Raw genomic sequence first — 16,886 nt, forward strand, 5'->3', positions numbered from 1 at the left:
GTTAGGAAGGCGGTTGTCCATGACTCTGCTGGCTTCGGGGCTCACAGCACGGTAGGAAAACAAAGTAATAATAAGTTGCAGACTTAGAATTCTAAGTAGCCTGCCGCTGGGCAAAGCTAGGAGGGCGCAAGCCGCCCCGGATTAAGATCTGAGCACTTGTGCAAAACCTGATTAGGACGCTAAGAGGCACAATCCCAGGGCGCCTGGGTGGCTCGGTCAGTTAAGTGTCCGACCTCAGCTCAGGTCATGATCTCACAGTTCGTGGGTTTGAGCCCCGCATGGGGCTCTGTGCTGACAGCTCGGAGCCTGGAGCCTGCTTTGGATTCTGTGTCTCCCTCTCTCTCTGCCCTTTCCCCGCTCCTCTCTTTCTCTCTCTCTCTCTGTCTCAAAAATGAATAAACATTAAAAAAAAATTTTTAAGAGCTACCATCCCTGGGAAAGTGACGAGAGTAAAGGGGAGGATGTTGTGGCGCCTGACAATGAGATGGACCCCGTGCCCCATACCGTTGGAGCCTTAAAACAAAGGAAAATGTTAAATAGTGATTCCCCTAGACTGCTGATAATAGAGAAATGTGTCCCAAAACTACTAGGAGAAAACTCGCAATTCTTTCCCTGTCCCTTGAGGATGTAAATCTTATCATGCCTTTGCCATGTAAGCACTGCCCAGAATTGCGTAAGACTGAGGGGAAAAGTGGGGGAAAAGGCTTTTTATTTTTTTTTACTTTTTTTATTTTTTTAAATTTTTTTTTCAACATTTATTTATTTTTGGGACAGAGAGAGACAGAGCATGAACGGGGGAGGGGCAGAGAGAGAGGGAGACACAGAATCGGAAACAGGCTCCAGGCTCTGAGCCATCAGCCCAGAGCCTGACGCGGGGCTCGAACTCACGGAGTGCGAGATCGTGACCTGGCTGAAGTCGGACGCCCAACCGACTGCGCCACCCAGGCGCCCCAGGGAAAAGGCTTTTTAAAACACAGTCCGCTGGGGGGTGCCTGGCTGGCTTGGTTGGTGGGGCACACGACTCTTGCTCTCTGGGTTATAGGTTCAAGCCCCACCTTGGGTGTAGAGATGATCTAAAAATAAAATCTTTAAGGGGCACATGGGTGGCTCAGTCCGTTGAGTGACTTTGGCTCAGGTCATGATCTCATGGGTTGTGAGTTCGAGCCCTGAGTCGGGCTCTGTGCTGACAGTTCAGACCCTGGAGCCTGCTTTGGATTCTGTGTCTCCTCTCTCTGCCCCTCCCCAACTTGTGCTCTGTCTCTCTCTGTCTCTCAAAAATAAATAAATGTAAAAAAAAAAATTTTTTTTAGATAAAAATAAAATCTTGAAAAATAAATAAATAAAATACAGGCGGCCACAGAAGCTCCCTCGCTAGTCCACAGCCTCCAGAAGATTACTCGTCAAGGGCTGAGGTTCTGGAATGGTAGACAGAATGGGGTCTCTGTCTACACGTTTATGCACATCTATAGATGTATGCTATGTAAATGTGGTTTTCCTCCCTCCACGGGTTTCCTTTTGGCCACGGGTGGTGCCAAAATTAATTTGTAAAAGAGCTCTATTTAATTGGCTTAAAGAAAAATAAGCTTCAGTATCAATGGTGTGCTTACGTAAAAGCAAAATGTAATTTTCTCTCTGCTAAAGGGACAGTTTTCTTGGACCGGTGCTCTGTTCTCGACGGGATTATGAAAGTTTTGTTTTGTTTTGTTTTGTTTTGTTTTACCTAGGTAATCTGCCTGGAAAACAGATTCCAAGTCTTATCAAAATAATCTCCGGTGCCTCTTGCTGTCTTTTTCAGGTCTTTGATGACTTAAGAAAACGGATTCTTCTCTATTAAAAGAACTAAGTGTTTTTACAATTATGTAACTTACTCTCATTGTCACTCTGGTTAAATGAATAACTAAGGATCGTTTCACAGTGACCTATGATCCTCTTTAATCACGTGCTTTAGAACCTTTTGATATTTTTGACAAACTTCCCCCAAAACATATCTAAATCCAAGTCTTGTTAACCTTGAACTAACTCTGGGATTTTCCAGATGGTCCCTGGAACATCTCAAAAGGTGTGTTCTGTCTCCATATAAAAGAGAGATATTAAACTAATTAGGTTTCTTTTTATGTTTTAAATTACATGGGAGGGGCGCCTGTTTGGCTCAGTCTGTAGGGCATGTGACTCTTGACCTCAGGGTTGTGGGTGTAGAGATTACTTAAAAATAAAACCTTAAAAAATAAAAATAAATTACATGGGAAACAGTGCAGATAGGAAGTGATGCTAAACTCTCTTTGTATTTGTATGAAATTCCTAAAACTCTGATAGGTCCTGGTATAGTGTTATCAGTCATAATTTTAAAAAATGTATGTCACAGGGTGACAGTCGGGTGGCTCAGTCGGTTAAGCATCTGACTTCGTGGGTTCGAGCCCCAAGTCGGACTCTGTGCTGACAGCTCAGAGCCTGAAGCCTGCTTTTGGCTTCTGTGTCTCCCTCTCTCTCTGCCCCTCCTCTACTCGTGCTCTCTCTCTCTCTCTCTCTCTCTCTCTCTCTCAAAAATAAATAAACATTAAAAAAAACACAGCAGATTAAATTACTAACAGGTAAAACCACCCTGGCTGGGTGAACTAAATACTGTCCCCAGGCGTTAATACATTTGAATGACCAACCAGTAGGACTTGTTGCCTCATATGCCAGACTAGACACCCCTGCTGAGACATCCAACACCACAAAGGCATGGAAGTCATGGGAAACAGCCATTGTCCCAATTCTCACTGTAGGTCGACATGCTTGGCTGCTGAGAACACCAAACCCTATCACACCGGAAAGAGGCGTTCTCTGCGTTCTCTACTGGAACTTGCGATGAGACATCCCCCGGGATGGGGAGGTTCGTTCGAATCCCTGAATGAGGGGGGGAATCCCCTCAATCTCCACTGGGTCCCACCAACCTGCTGCAAGCGCGACCTGTGGAAATGTGTTATACCCGGAATGGAGCACGCCCCCTTGAGAGAAGGTGGGGGTCCTGGTCTGGCCCACCCAGCCCCCCGTCCATCTCTTCACTCCTGACAGTGCTGCCTCTCCTGCCCAACGCGTAGGGTATGTACAACCAGGTCAAGTTCCTAAAACCGCCCGCCTCCCTCTCCTCAAGGCCAGGTGGTCATGTCTTTCCACTGGTACCATTGTTTGGCGGCCATCTTTGTTCCCTCGGTTGGGCAGGAGGACGTTATTTTGTTTTTATTTTTTTAATGCCCATTTTAATTTTTTTGAGAGAGAGACGGAACGCTAATAAGAGAGGGGCAGAGAGAGAGGGAGACGCAGAATCCGAAACAGGCTCCAAGCTCTGAGCTGTCAGCACGGAGCCCGATGTGGGGCTCGAACCCATGAACCACGAGATCATGACCTGAGCCGATGTCGGACGCTCAACCTACTGAGTCACCCAGGCGCCCCTGGTCAGGAGGACATTATAGCACACACAGAAGCCCTTACTAAAGTCACCCAGCAAATCCTGAACGACAGCCAACAAAGCCTGTCTTTACTGAACCCTAAAATGTTTCTAATGAGGAAAGCTGTCCGCCAAAACAGAATGGCCTTGGACATGATCACTGCTTGGCAAGGAGACACCTGTGTCATTTTCCAAACAGAACATTGTGTGTTCCCATCCGATAAGGCAGCTAGCACATCGTCTTTATTAAATCACATGGGGACACAGGTGAACACCTTCAGCAATCTGACCCCTGGCCTGGGAGACTTTATAAATCAGTGGGGGGTGGGGGGTATGTGTAAGATGGTAAGAGTCGGTCATGAGGGGTGGAGGATGGGGGGACGTCACACAGGACAGGACTGCTGGTTGACCCATGATCTGGGCTCAGCCAATCAGAGGCTCCTCCCTCCCTCCCCCGACCACGGAATGTACCTCTGCTCACTGTTCCCGCAGTGGGAGCTGTTCCAAGGATGTTAGCCTTGACAGAGTAAGGCATTGAGACCACGTGGATGGTATACGTGACTGAGTCCAGTTAAGGTCTCTGTATAAACTTGAAGATTCTGGGGGTGCTTGGGTGGCTCAGGCAGTTGAGCAGCCCACTTCAGCTCAGGTCATGATCTCGCAGCTCGTGAGTTCGAGCCCCGCGTCGGGCTCTGTGCTGACAGCTCGGAGCCTGGAGCCCGCTTCGGATTCTGTGTCTCCCTCTCTCTCTGCCCCTAACCCACTCGCAGTCTGTCTGTCTATCTCAAAAGTAAATAAACATTAAAAAAAAAATTTTAAAGCCAACTTTAAGATGCTGGAGGGTGGGTGGGGAGACCCACTCCTCTTGTGGCGCCCAAGACAAGCCTTGTAAGTGAGTTCCCTTGCTTATGAAACCTGCCACCTACCCATCTGGACTGGTCCGCCTCTTTCTTTGGCCCCCCCTTGTCCTCTGTGTGTAGGGGCCAGTTTTGCGAACCAACAATGCCACAGCCTCAGGTGGTGAAGACTGCACGATCCCCATTCCCTTGTTACTCAGAGATAAGAGGCTTTGCCCCAGGCCAACGCAGCTAGGAAATGGCAGAGCCGGGATTCGGACCCAGGTCATCCATTTCCTGAGCGCCTGTGAGCTCCGAACCTCTACACCATGTCACCTGTGCTGAGAGAGCATCTAAGTCAACCGTCGTCTCCCCCCGAGGACGGGAAATTTTGTGTGCCTTCTGCGCAGCTGAATTCCCAGGGCTTAGGACAGGGCGAGGCACGGAGCAGTACCCGATAGATACCCATTAAAGGAAGGAATGAACAAATTCAGAAAGAGACTCATTTTCACCGGTTGTTGATGATGGTGGTGGCGGTGGCGGTGATGAAGAAATAAATGACATGGGGTACAATGACTTGGGGAAAATCGCTCGGCAGCTTCCTAAAAAGTTAGATGTGTAACTCCCATATACGACCCATGCATCCACTCCTAGGGGTACACGCTGGAGAAATGACAGCAGATGTTCACACAAAGACTTGTACGCCAGTGTTCAAAGCACTCTTATTTGTAATGGCCCCACACTGGAAGCAACCCCAATGTCCAACCAACAGGTGACTCAATAAACCAACTGGGGTGACTTAACCTGTTCCACGCAATGGCCTAGTTCCACACGCACGGATCTCAAAACAATGATGCTGGGTGGAAAAAAAAAAAAAAAGCCAGACGTGGGAATACATACTACATAAATTGCATTCCAGAAAATGCAAACTAACCAATGGTGACAGAAAGCAGATCTGTCTTTGTGAGGGGCGGAGCGTGTGTGGAGGAGGGCTGTGGGTGGAGGGTTTACCAAGAGGCATGAAGAAATTCGGAAACGATGGATGTGTTCATTCTCACCATCATGATCTTTTCTTTTCTTTTTTTTTTTTTTAACATTTCATATTATTTTTTAAGAGGCAGAGAGCGAGCAGGGGAGGGGCAGAGAGAGAGAGAGAGAGAGATAATCCCAAGCAGGCTCCATGCTGTCAGCGCACAGCCAGACAGAGGACTCGATCCCGCGGACTGTGAGATCACGACCCGAGCCAAAATCAAGAGACGGATGCTTAAGCAACTGAGTCACCCAGGTGCCCCTCACAGGTTTATGTATAACCCAACATTCATCAACTTGTATGCTTTAAATATATGTGCTTGCTTGTGTGTCACTTATAAGTGGTGGTGGGGGGGTAGTGTCACAACTGTTTAATGTAACTGAGAATTTTTCCTCTACTGGGCTGGCTTCACTCATTAGCCCCTGAGGGCACCTGAACTTTCTATCTGAAACCCAACAGACCATGAAGCTACTTCCGCTTAGAGCCCTGAAGAGGCTTTTAAAAAAAAGAAAAGAAAAGAAAAGAAAAGAAAAGAGAGCTGACCTATTTCTGCTCTTGGGCCTGTCACATTTCTCTCTGGAGCCCTGGAGCCCCCAGGGGACCCATTTCTTGAATGGGGGGAAGAGAAAAAGGAGAATATGCACGGGGCGGGGGGGGGTGTCCAGCAGATGGGAATATGGTTGGCTCTGCCCCCCCCTCCAGGCACAGAGAAGGTGGAATGGAGGGGTGAAGATTCAGGAGGGGGGGGGGCGCCGTGGGAAGGTGGCTGTGGTTCTCTCAGGAAGCAAGAAGGAGGTCACTGCTGAGAGCAAGGATGAGAAAGGTCTTGCAGGGTGGAGGAGAAGTCATCTGGGAGAGTCAGGGGAACTGGGACACAGACGAACCTGCTGAGCAGCACTGTGGGTCCGCTCCAAGCAGGCGAGCATGAGTCTAAGGCAAGGCTATGGGGCGCCTGGAAGGCTCGGTCGGTTAAGCATCCGACTTCGGCTCAGGTCGTGATCTCACAGCTTGTGGGTTCGAGCCCCGCCTCGGGCTCTGTGCTGACAGCTCGGAGCCTGGAGCCCGCTTCGGATTCCGTGTCTCCCTCTCTCTCTCGGCCCCTCCCTCGCTCATGCTGTCTCTTTCAAAAATAAACATTCAAAAAAAAAAATATGTTAAGGCAAGGCCAGTTACCAGGGTTGTGTATTTTTCTCCACCCACATTCAGCCGCACAGGTGGAGACTTAGATCTAATAAGGAATGTAGTTTCAACAGATGAATATGGGGAAGCAGAGAGTGTGTGTGAGGGGGTGATCATCATCTGTTGGTCAAGGAATTTAATCTCTGTAAAGATATGAGGGGGCTGAGGGGTAGAGGAAAATTGGGAGGGTCAGCGAACTGTTGGAGTTGAGGTTTTGGAGGGAATGAACTAGAAAGACAGGCTACGATGGGCAGTGGGTGAGATGCGTGAAGCTGAAGTTCTCAAAGGCTGCGGTTACTGAGACGAGGTGTAGGGGCGCCCATGGGAGGGAGGGGCTGGGGGGGAGGACGAGGTCCCGGGGGAAGAGGAGGTCTTGGAACCAAGAGGCCAGGATGGTTCGAGGGCCACCTGCCTGGGTGCGGAAATCACAGAGAATGATGAGAGGCAGCGTGGAAGCCAGTGAACTGGGAGCCGGAGTCATGGAGAATTTGCATTCAACTGATGAATACCAATGTGGTACGTCCATACAGCGGAATATTATTTGGCCACCAAAAGGGATGATGGACATCCCATAACATGGGTGAGCCTTGAGCGCAACAGGTCACGTATTTTAGGATTCCATTTACGCGGCAAATCCATAGAGACAGAAAGTAGGTTCGTGGTTGCTATGGGTTGAAGGCAGGTGATTGCTAAAGGATGTGGAGTTTCTCTGGGGAGTGATCAAAAAAGTTCTGGAATTAGACAGTGGTGACCTTTGCCCAACCTCGTGAACAAAAACCACGAAGTTGCATTCTCTAAAAGAGTGGCTGTATCTCAATAAAAACGCTTTTTTTTTTTTTTTAAATCTGATCTGGTTTTGTTTTTCATTCTTGATCACAACACTTTCGCTTACAACGTTAAGGTGGATCTGAAGTTTGTAATTGCTGGCAATTCTCACCTGGCTCTTGGAAAGAGTTGGGTCTACACTTTGGGTCTTCGTCAGCAGGAAGGATACCTAATGCTGCCGCTATCCACTGGAAAGGACCTGGGCACAGAAGGGCCCCGGCACAGCCTCTGAGTCCTGCCCAAAGCACCAGAGAATCCAAAATGACACAGTTGCGCCGAAGAACGCGGCCTGATCGCCTGGGATCGGGTCGCCTGGGGAAACCGCACAGGGGCTGGATGTGCACACCGCTGCAGGCAGGACAGACCACTGCCCCCAGCCACCCATGCGCCGTGTCCTCTGACCAAGGGACCACCAATGGGAACTCAAGGCACCGGCCACGTCAGGGTCAACATCAACATGCCAGCCCCTTGTCACTCTCGTGGTTCTTTTTCCAGGCCAGCGTCCGCATCCCCACCATGTCCCGCTGGAGGTCACACACCTGTCCCCATCACCTCTCCGAACTCGTCTCCTCTCACACACGCCACCACTGTTCTACCGGGGGACGCTTCAGTTCTCACTTCAGGGCTTGTGTGTTTGCGTTTCCCCTCTGCCTGGAACGTTTCTTCCCCCAGCAATTCCAATGGCATGTGAACACGCACGCGCGCGCTCACACACACCCAACAGACTCACTTTCAACAAGATAAAGTAAACGTAGGGGCGCCTGGGTGGCTCAGTCGGCTGAGCGTCCGATTTCAGCCCGGGTCATGATCTCGCAGGTCGTGGGTTCAAGCCCCGCGTCGGGCTCTGTGCTGACAGCTTGGAGCCTGCTTTGGATTCTGTGTCTCCCCCTCTCTCTGCCCCCTCCCCACTCATGCTCTGTCTCTGTCTCTCAAAATTAACGTTAAAAAAAAATTTTTTTTTTTTTTTAACTGGAGGAGGCAGCTAAGTCAGCATGGAGAGGGAAAGTCACAGCCTTGATGAGGTTTTGGGGCGATGGTGGGTGGGGTCCGGAGCCAACGACCAAGAAATAATTCTTAAACGCATCTTTGGTGCAAAAACGTGGTTTTATTAAAGTACGGGAACAGGACCCACGGGCAGAACGAGCTGCGCTGGGGTTATGAAGAGTGACTGCTTATATACTAAGGAGTTGGGGGAGGTAAAGGCAAAGGGAGGCTTCCAGAAGGACTTTGCTCTGCTAAAGAGGACTCCTAAGATCCCTGCAGCTTCGCTATTGTCCAGCTAAGGTTGTTTCCCTCTACTAAGGCATTAACTTTAGGACAGCACGGTACGGGGTCCCTGGAGAAACGTTCTAGTCTGTATTTGCCTCCAGTATTTGTCAATGGGCTACAGGTAATGAGGAAATTTAATTTTACCTGTCATTTCCTCCTTGCCTTCATTCCCCACATCACTATGGAGGGGTGATGCTGGGGCTTGAGGAAACTGAGGCTATAGGTTTCTGGAGATTAAGCTATTGATAAGATTGCCTTCTTCTTGTAATTTACCAAGACATTTGTAAACTGATGTCCTGTAAGACTGTGATCTCTATCAGTTAGTCATTTGTTTTCTTTCCTTGCCTTTGTCCTGGGACAGCCAAGAGTGCCTGAGGACTATCACACACCTCCCACCTGGAGGGAGAGGGGTGCGCTAGCTTTCCCACTGTCCTCAGCCCGCCCCTCGCTCTCTCATCATCCTCAAATGCTTGTACTGGAAAGGAAGAAAACCTTTGAATTAACGCGTTTTCCCAACAGAAGAAGTGTTGAAAGAGAACAGCAGAAGAAACCCAAAGAAAGAAGGAAATAATGTAATATTTATTTACCAAACAAATGGCCCCACCATCAAGGAAGACTATCATGCTTACAAGAGCAAATACGGAGGTGGGAGTAGGGGTGGAAGGCTAGCTTTAAGACATCTGAAAAAATCACGGCTTGGGCGAAAATGCTACTTCTGGGCACCTCGTCCGTCAGAAAGGTCTCAACGTTGACACCGTCTCTCTACATTTTCTAAGTGTATCCCTCTGTAGTTTTTTTTTTTTAATTTTTTTTAACGTTTATTTATTTTTGAGACAGAGACAGAGCATGAACAGGGGAGGAGCAGAGAGAGAGGGAGACACAGAATCTGAAACAGGCTCCAGGCTCTGAGCTGTCAGCACAGAGCCCGACGCGGGGCTCGAACTCACGGACCGTGAGATCATGACCTGAGCCGAAGTCGGACGCTTCACCGACCAAGCCACCCAGGCGCCCCTATCCCTCTGTAGTTTTAACAGCGCTAACAGCCCTTAACATCACTGATTTTTACCAAGGAGGTGGGTCAAGAAGCTCAGTCAGCCAAAATCAGAAAAGACTTAGGTCTTGGAGGGAGCCAAGTTCTAGGAAAATGTGTCACATTCAATCCTTGTTTTCGGTTCTTTTACTATTTATGTTAAAGCGGAAGAGACAACCAACGCAAGAAAGGGGGGATCCATCCTGAATGTCCTCCTAGTGGCTAGATTATGACTTCAAAGTGGGTCGAGTTTGTGAGAAATCAACACAGTGACAAGTCAGAACCAAAAAGAAGGCCCTTCCTGGGCCATCACAGTACCCCTACCTCATGATGGGTTGAAATTGCTTCCAGGGGAGCAGCGCTGGCTGCCAACGGCAAAGGTCCTTCTCAACTTTGGTCAGGGCCGACCTCTGTCCCAAATCCCACTCTGCCTTTATCTTGAAGTATCTAGGAGAGACCAAGCATTTCTTCCTTAGAACCAAATATCGAGGAACCACCCAAACGCCCGCTATCAGTAGAATTGATAAATTGTGGTACATCATACGACGGAACGTTACGTAGCACTGAATTAACTAAGACGTATTTGGGGGGTGCCTGGGTGGCTCAGTTGGTTCAGCGTCCAACTCCTGATTTCGGCTCAGGTCGTGATCCCGGGGTTGTGGGATTGAGCCCCGAACCAGGCTCTGCACTGATCGTGGAACCTGCTTAAAATTCTCTCTCTCTCCCTCTTCCCCTCTCCCCAACTCACGCTCTCTCTCTCTCTTTCTCTAAAACAAACAAACCAACAAACAAAGACCATCAGAGATGAGTCTCAAAAACATACTACAAACAATATGATTTCATTTTTATTAGGGCTCCAAACTGGGAAAACAAAACCATAGACTGTTCTGGCGTACATAAAACCATAAACAAAAGCGGGAACACTATAGAGACAAAATTCAGGATGGCAATTATGTCTGAGTGCAGAGATGTGGATGTGGTCGAACAGGGACATGGAGAGCACCCCAAGATGCCACTAATGTTTTATTTGCTAAGCTGAGCGCTCACTATCTGGGTGTTTTGTTACAATTTTTAAGCAAGGCTTTGGTTCCATATAGTGTCTCATAAAACTTCTAGGAGCAAAACCAGAAAACAGTGAAGCAACTCTTTATGTATATGAATAGTAAATGACCTTCATAAAAAGGTTAAGCATCCGACTTCGGCTCAGGTCACCATCTCGCAGTTGGTGAGTTCGAGCCCCGCGTCGGGCTCTGTGCTGACGGCTCAGAGCCTGGAGCCTGCTTCGGATTCCGTGTCTCCCTCTCTCTCTCTCTGCCCCTCCCCTGCTCACGCTCCGTCTCTCTCTTTCTCTCAGAAATAAATAAACATTAAAATTTTTTTTAAAAAGGAAATTTTAACGTATGAAGGAGTTTCGATTAGGTGACGATGCCTCGACTCAGAATACTTAATGTATTTTGCTCAGGGCACCACTAAACAAACATGTTCCCACTAAACTATCAACTACACAACATTATGCAATAAAGTGTGCTTTTTGCTGAAGTCACCCAACCTCTCCCACTTACATACCACTATCTTTTTAAATTTTTTTTAAAAAACATTTATTTATTTCCGAGAGGTAGAGAGAGACAGAGCACAAGCAAGGGAGGCGCAGAGAGACAGGAAGACACAGAATCTGAAGCGGGCTCCAGGCTCTGAGCTGTCAGCACGGAGCCGACCCGGGGCCCGAACCCGCGAACCACGAGATCATGACCTGAGCGGCAGTCGGGCGCCTACCTGACCGAACCACCCAGGCACCCCAGGTGTGTGTCAATGGTGTTTTGGGCTTGATTTGATTTCTCATTTAAATTATTGGTGAAATAATTGATTACTAGATGTAAAACCAGTATGGACTTTGGTTATACAATAAAGTGTCAACTCATTGGTAATCTCAATTATTTCAGGTATACCTTACTAACAAAAATATTAGTGGATTCAGCATAAAATGTTGTAGTACTGCCCAGCCTGTGAATTTTGTTCTGTATCTTGAGTAAATTTATGATAATGTTCTTGTGAGCTATCGACAAAACACGTGTACTTTTGTGAACTATGAACTTTCTAATTAAACTTTATTTTTTTTAATGTTTGTTTATTTTTGAGAGAAACAGAGAGAGAGAGAGAGAGAGAGAGAGAGAAGCAGAGAATCCTAAGCAGGCTCCGAGCCGCTAGCACAGAGCCCGACGTAGGGCTCGAACTCACAACCCATGAGATCATGGCTCGAGCGGAAATCAAGTCAGACACTTAACTGACTGAGCCACCCAGGTGCCCCCTAATGAAATTTTACATGCGATGTGATATTTACAGGAATGATACTTTGTGTAAACTGTCAAACGTCAGTATTTTATTACAATTTTGTTATCAAATGTATATTATCACTAAATGAACTTTGATTTTAAAAATCAAATTAGCTTTAGTTGTATGTGATGTTTTACAAATAGAATTGTATAAAAGCTAAAAAAAAAAACACATTTTGGCGGCTGAGAAAAAAGGTTACAGGCCAGGGGAACCCCCCCCCCCCCCCCCCCCCCCCCCCCCCCGGGGTTTTGGGGCGGGGGCGCGGGTCCCCCCCAATCACTGATGTGGACGACTGGTCCTGGGAGGCCATGGGACAGGTCTGCATCAAAGGGAGAGAAAGGATTCTCTTTCCAAAAGCGGCATCTCACGGTGGAGAGAGCACCAAAAGGAGCTGGGGCCCTTGGCCGTCACTGTGAGCTCTGCAGTGGGGATGATTTTGAATCATCCCCACTGGGGAGATGTGACCCCTCAGCCTGTCCTGTGGGCTCTATTTTCTTTTTAAAATTTTTTTTTAACGTTTTATTTATTTTTGAGACAGGGAGAGACAGAGCATGAACAGGGGAGGGTCAGAAAGAGGGAGACACAGAATCTGAAACAGGCTCCAGGCTCTGAGCTGTCAGCACAGAGCCCGACGCGGGGCTCGAACTCACGGACCGCGAGATCATGACCTGAGCCGAAGTCGGCCGCTTAACCGACTGAGCCACCCAGGCGCCCCTGTGGGCTCTATTTTCAAACCAGATCCACAACCGGCCCACTTCAGTCCCTCCACGGCCCCACCCGGATCCCATCCACCTTCTTCTCCAGACTGTTCCACCGAACCAGCCCCCTCCCTGTCTTCCTGGCTCCCGTCGCACCTCCTGCGTGTGTTTCCCATGCCCACACCATGCAGCCACAGGGCTCTTGTGAAGGCCTGAGCCAGGTCAGGGTCCTCCCCTGCTGGGAAGCCTCAAGTGGCCCCACCAGAGAGTAAAAGTCAAAGTCCTCCCCAAGCCCATGGGGCCCCCTCAGTCCTCTCTAGGACTGTCCCCTTCTCTCACCTCTCTGGCAACATCGCTTATCATGTCCCCCCCCCCCCCCATTCTACTCCAGCCACAAAGCCGATTCCTGGAACACACCAGGCACATTTTCACCTCAGGGCCTTTGCACTGTTCCCTCTGCTTGGAATGCTAATTCCCTGCTTCAGGCCTTTGCCAGAATGTTGCCTTCTTGGTGAGGCTTTCTCTTAATACCCTTTCGAGCAAACTGCCCTCATACACTCCTCATCCTCCTTCCCTGTTTTAATTTCTGAATAATAGTTATCATCATGTGATATAATGTCTTACCTAAGTATTTCACTAGAATATAACCCCCAGGAGGGGCACCTGGGTAGCTCAGTCAGTTGAGCCTCTGACTCTTGGTTTTGGCTCAGGTCATGATCTCGGGGAGACAGAGCCCCATGTTGGGCTCCACGTCAGCGCCTGCTTGAGATTCTCCCTCTCTCCTCTGTCTGTCCGTCCCCTTCCCCCATGTGCTCTCTCTCAAAGTAACTGACAAATGTTAAAAAGAAAAAAAAAAAAAGAGGGGTGCCTGGGTGGCTCAGTGGGTTGAGCATCCGACTCTGGGTTTCGGCTCAGGTCATGATCTCATGGTTTGTGGGTTTGAGCACCACGGCAAGCTCCACGCTGACAGTGCAGAGCCTGCTTGGGATTCTCTCTCTCCCTCTCTCTCTCTGCCCCTTCCTTGCTCACAGGCACATTCTCTCTCTCAAAATAAACCAACTTAAAAATAAATAAAATGTTAAAAAGAATGTAATCAACAAAGCCAAAGTATATAGTCAACTATAGCTAAATTATGGAAAGAGCCCAAATGTCCATCAACCGATCAATGGATAAAGAAGATGTTACACACACACAATGGAATGTTACTCAGTGATCAAAAAGAATGGAAGCTTACCATTTGCAACAACATGGCTGGAGCTAGAATGTATTATGCTAAGCGAAATAAGTCAGTCAGAGAAAGACAAATATACGATTTCACTCATGTGTGGAATTTAAGAAACAAGACAGATGAACATAGGGGAAGGGAAGGAAAAATAAGAGAAAAACAGAGAGGGAGGCAAACCCATGAGAGACTCTTAAGTACAAATAACAAACTGAAGGTTGCTGGAGAGGAGCTGGGTGGGGGATGGGCTGATGGGTGATGGGCATTAAGGAGGGCACTTGTGATGAGCACTGGGTGTTATATATAAGTGATGAATCATTAGATTCTACTTCTGAAACCATTATTACACTATACATTAACTAACTTGGATTAAAAAAAAAAAAAAAAAAAGAACGTAACCCCAGGACAGAGGGAGTTTTCTGTACCTTGTAGAGCATTTTATCCCAGGTGCCCCCCAATAGTGTTGGCTCAATAAACACCCCTGGGATGAATGAATGAATGAATGACCCTAGGGTAGATTCTTAGAATGATTAAAACATACCCACTTCTAGCCCCCATAGAGCCCAGATTTAGTGAAGGGACAGAAATTAAATAACTAGACGTCCTCACGTGGCAATAAGAACAAACAGGGAAAGGGGTGCTTGGGCGGCTCAGTGGGTTAAGCATCGCCTTCGGCTCAGGTCATGATCTCACAGTTTCTGAGTTCAAGCCCCGCAACTAGCTCAGTGCTGACAGCTTTGGAGCTTGGAGCCTGGAGCCTGGAGCCTGCCTCGGATTCTGTGTCTCCCTCTCTCTCTGCCCTTCCCCAGCTCACACTCTGTCTCCCAAAAATAAAAAAATAAACATTAAAAAAAAAAAAAAGAACAAAGAGGGAGAGATAAATGGGGAGCCATGGTTTTAGTAACGTATGGCTGCTAACTGTGCTGGATGGTGAGGAAGTGACATTTGAGCTACGGGCTGTCTGATGAGGAGCAAAGATCGGGGAGAATATTCTAGGCAGAGAGAGGAGCCGGTGCAAAGCCAGAAATGAGCTCTGAGCATTTGATGAACAGAAGGAAAGCCACTGTTTGTGCCCCATCAACAACAGGTGGAAAAGGGTTAGGCACGGATGGACCTACAAGGGTCAGATTACTTCTTGTGGGTGTTAAGGAAGGGAGCGACTAGGTCTCCTTGTGTATGTCAACTGGTCTTTCCCTTCTCTGGGCCTCATTTTGCCTCATCTGTGAAATGGGGGTAGGCCTGAGGCCCCTCTGCTTCCAGACATTCTCACCATCCCTCAAGACCACCCTAGAAGGCAGGCGCTATTACCATTGGATCAGGAAAGAGGCCCCAAAAGGCTAAACCACTTTCCCAAGGCCACAAGAGTTGTAAGAGCAGCCTCCATATTTGAAGCTGGCGGCCCCAGAGCCTTGGCTCTTAAACTCCACTGCCTATTGCAGCCCCAATAACCACAACAGGTACTGCAGTGCGCTGGTGGTTACTCGTCTTCAGCGGCAGGCAGAGCCCGCTATGGCCACTTACAAGCGGGGGGTCCTGGGTTAGTCGCTTGCGTCCCCTGAGCTCATTTCTTCATCTGTACAGTGTGCGCCCCAACATTAACCTCAACTAACACAACACTTGGCTGACCAGGAGGAATGAGGCCTCACTGCCAAACAACGGCGTGACTTTCAGAGATGGAAAGTGTGTGTGTGTGCGTGTGTGTGACGGGGTGTTGAGGGGTTTGGGTGTTTGGGGAAAAGGGACCCGGATCCCTAACGTGTAACGTGTGAAGGCTCATAAGTCTTTCCGTTCCTTTCTGGCGTTATTCCCTCCATTCAACCGCGGAGCAACTCTCGATCTCTCCCCCCACCCCCACGCCGTATTTTTTTTCCAGGCTGAAAAGAGGTCGTGGTCCCTTTAAGGCCCGCCCCTCCCTCCCCCAAAACTTCCCAGTGTCTGCTCTCTTTTCGATCCCGGACGGCCGGCCAGGCTCGCCGCCGAGCTGGTAGGGGCTGGGGGCGAGGGGTCGGGGAAGGGTGCAGGGGGATGGGTGGGAGGCGCCGCCCGCCGCCCGCCGCCGGAGCGCAAGGGGTGGGGGAGGGGCGGAGGCCGGGAGCGAGGCGGTGCAGATAACGCGGCCGCCGGGTCGCCCGCCGTGGGCGCGGGCCCGCTGGCGAGCGACCCGGAACGTGTGGCGCCGAGAACGGTTCCGCCGCGTCCCGGCCGCGCGCGACGGCGCGAGGGGCGTACGGGCCGGGCGCGGGGGCGGGGAGGGGAGGGGCCCCTGTCCCCCCTCCCCCCACCGCATTCCTCTGACGTCGGGACCTCGCGACCCCGCCCTTCAGTGGGACCCGCCCCGCCTCGCTTCCCTCGCGCGGATCACGTGTTGAAGGAGCTGCGCCGCCCCTCGGTGCGTTCGGTTTGCCTTTTCGGGTCTTCCCAGTGTGACTGGGAACTGATTTAGATCCTCATCGGCCCGCTCGCAACTTTCTTATCTTCCCAAACCCGCAGACCCACCAGTCCTGTCTCACTCGCTTAGTGCCACTGACCCCATTTCGAACTTAGTTTCCATGAGGACTCCTGTTTCGGGAACCCTCTTTCACCCACTGGGAATGTTCCGAAGCATCTTTGGGGCGGTCGCCCGTACTTCCCACGACTCGATCCTCTGCAAGCGCAGCGTCTCCCACCTCCAGCAGTCAGCCCCATAACATTAGAGCCCTTAGGCGGGATCCTGGCTCAGCCTCCGGCCCTGCCCCTAAGTTCTGGCTGTTGGGCGTCGTTGGACCCTAGAGACTCTGAGAAAGGGCATTATCTTCGTGGTGTCCCTACCCCGTCTCCACGGAAGGAAGTCCCGCCCCCGCCGGACGAGTAGAACACCAGGACTCCCCTTTGCAGAGCGCGAAAGCGCTGTGCCGCGTGCGGGACTTGTCTCTCCCTTACCCACGCGGGACTTCCACGCAGTAGAGTCCCCAGACTGTGGCAAGCCAGAGAGGTCAGGGCTGTCGGGTGGAAACCACTGGCCGGAGTGGTCAGGAGTTATCACAGGGCAGGCCTGGAGTC

At 49.7% G+C, this 16,886-nt stretch overlaps 1 long non-coding RNA gene across 1 annotated transcript; it reads right to left on the bottom strand.

Moving 5' to 3' along the window:
- Positions 1-6,270: 6,270 nt before the first annotated feature.
- Positions 6,271-15,699, bottom strand: LOC125915481 (uncharacterized). Its single transcript, XR_007455676.1, has 3 exons — positions 15,369-15,699; positions 9,921-10,043; positions 6,271-7,181 (listed from the first exon to the last, which is right to left on the bottom strand). It is a non-coding gene; the product is annotated as an uncharacterized LOC125915481 (long non-coding RNA).
- Between the last annotated feature and the right edge of the window lie 1,187 nt (positions 15,700-16,886).

Source organism: Panthera uncia (assembly GCF_023721935.1).
Source record: "Panthera uncia isolate 11264 chromosome E2 unlocalized genomic scaffold, Puncia_PCG_1.0 HiC_scaffold_19, whole genome shotgun sequence".
Classification (NCBI taxonomy): Eukaryota; Metazoa; Chordata; class Mammalia; order Carnivora; family Felidae; genus Panthera; species Panthera uncia.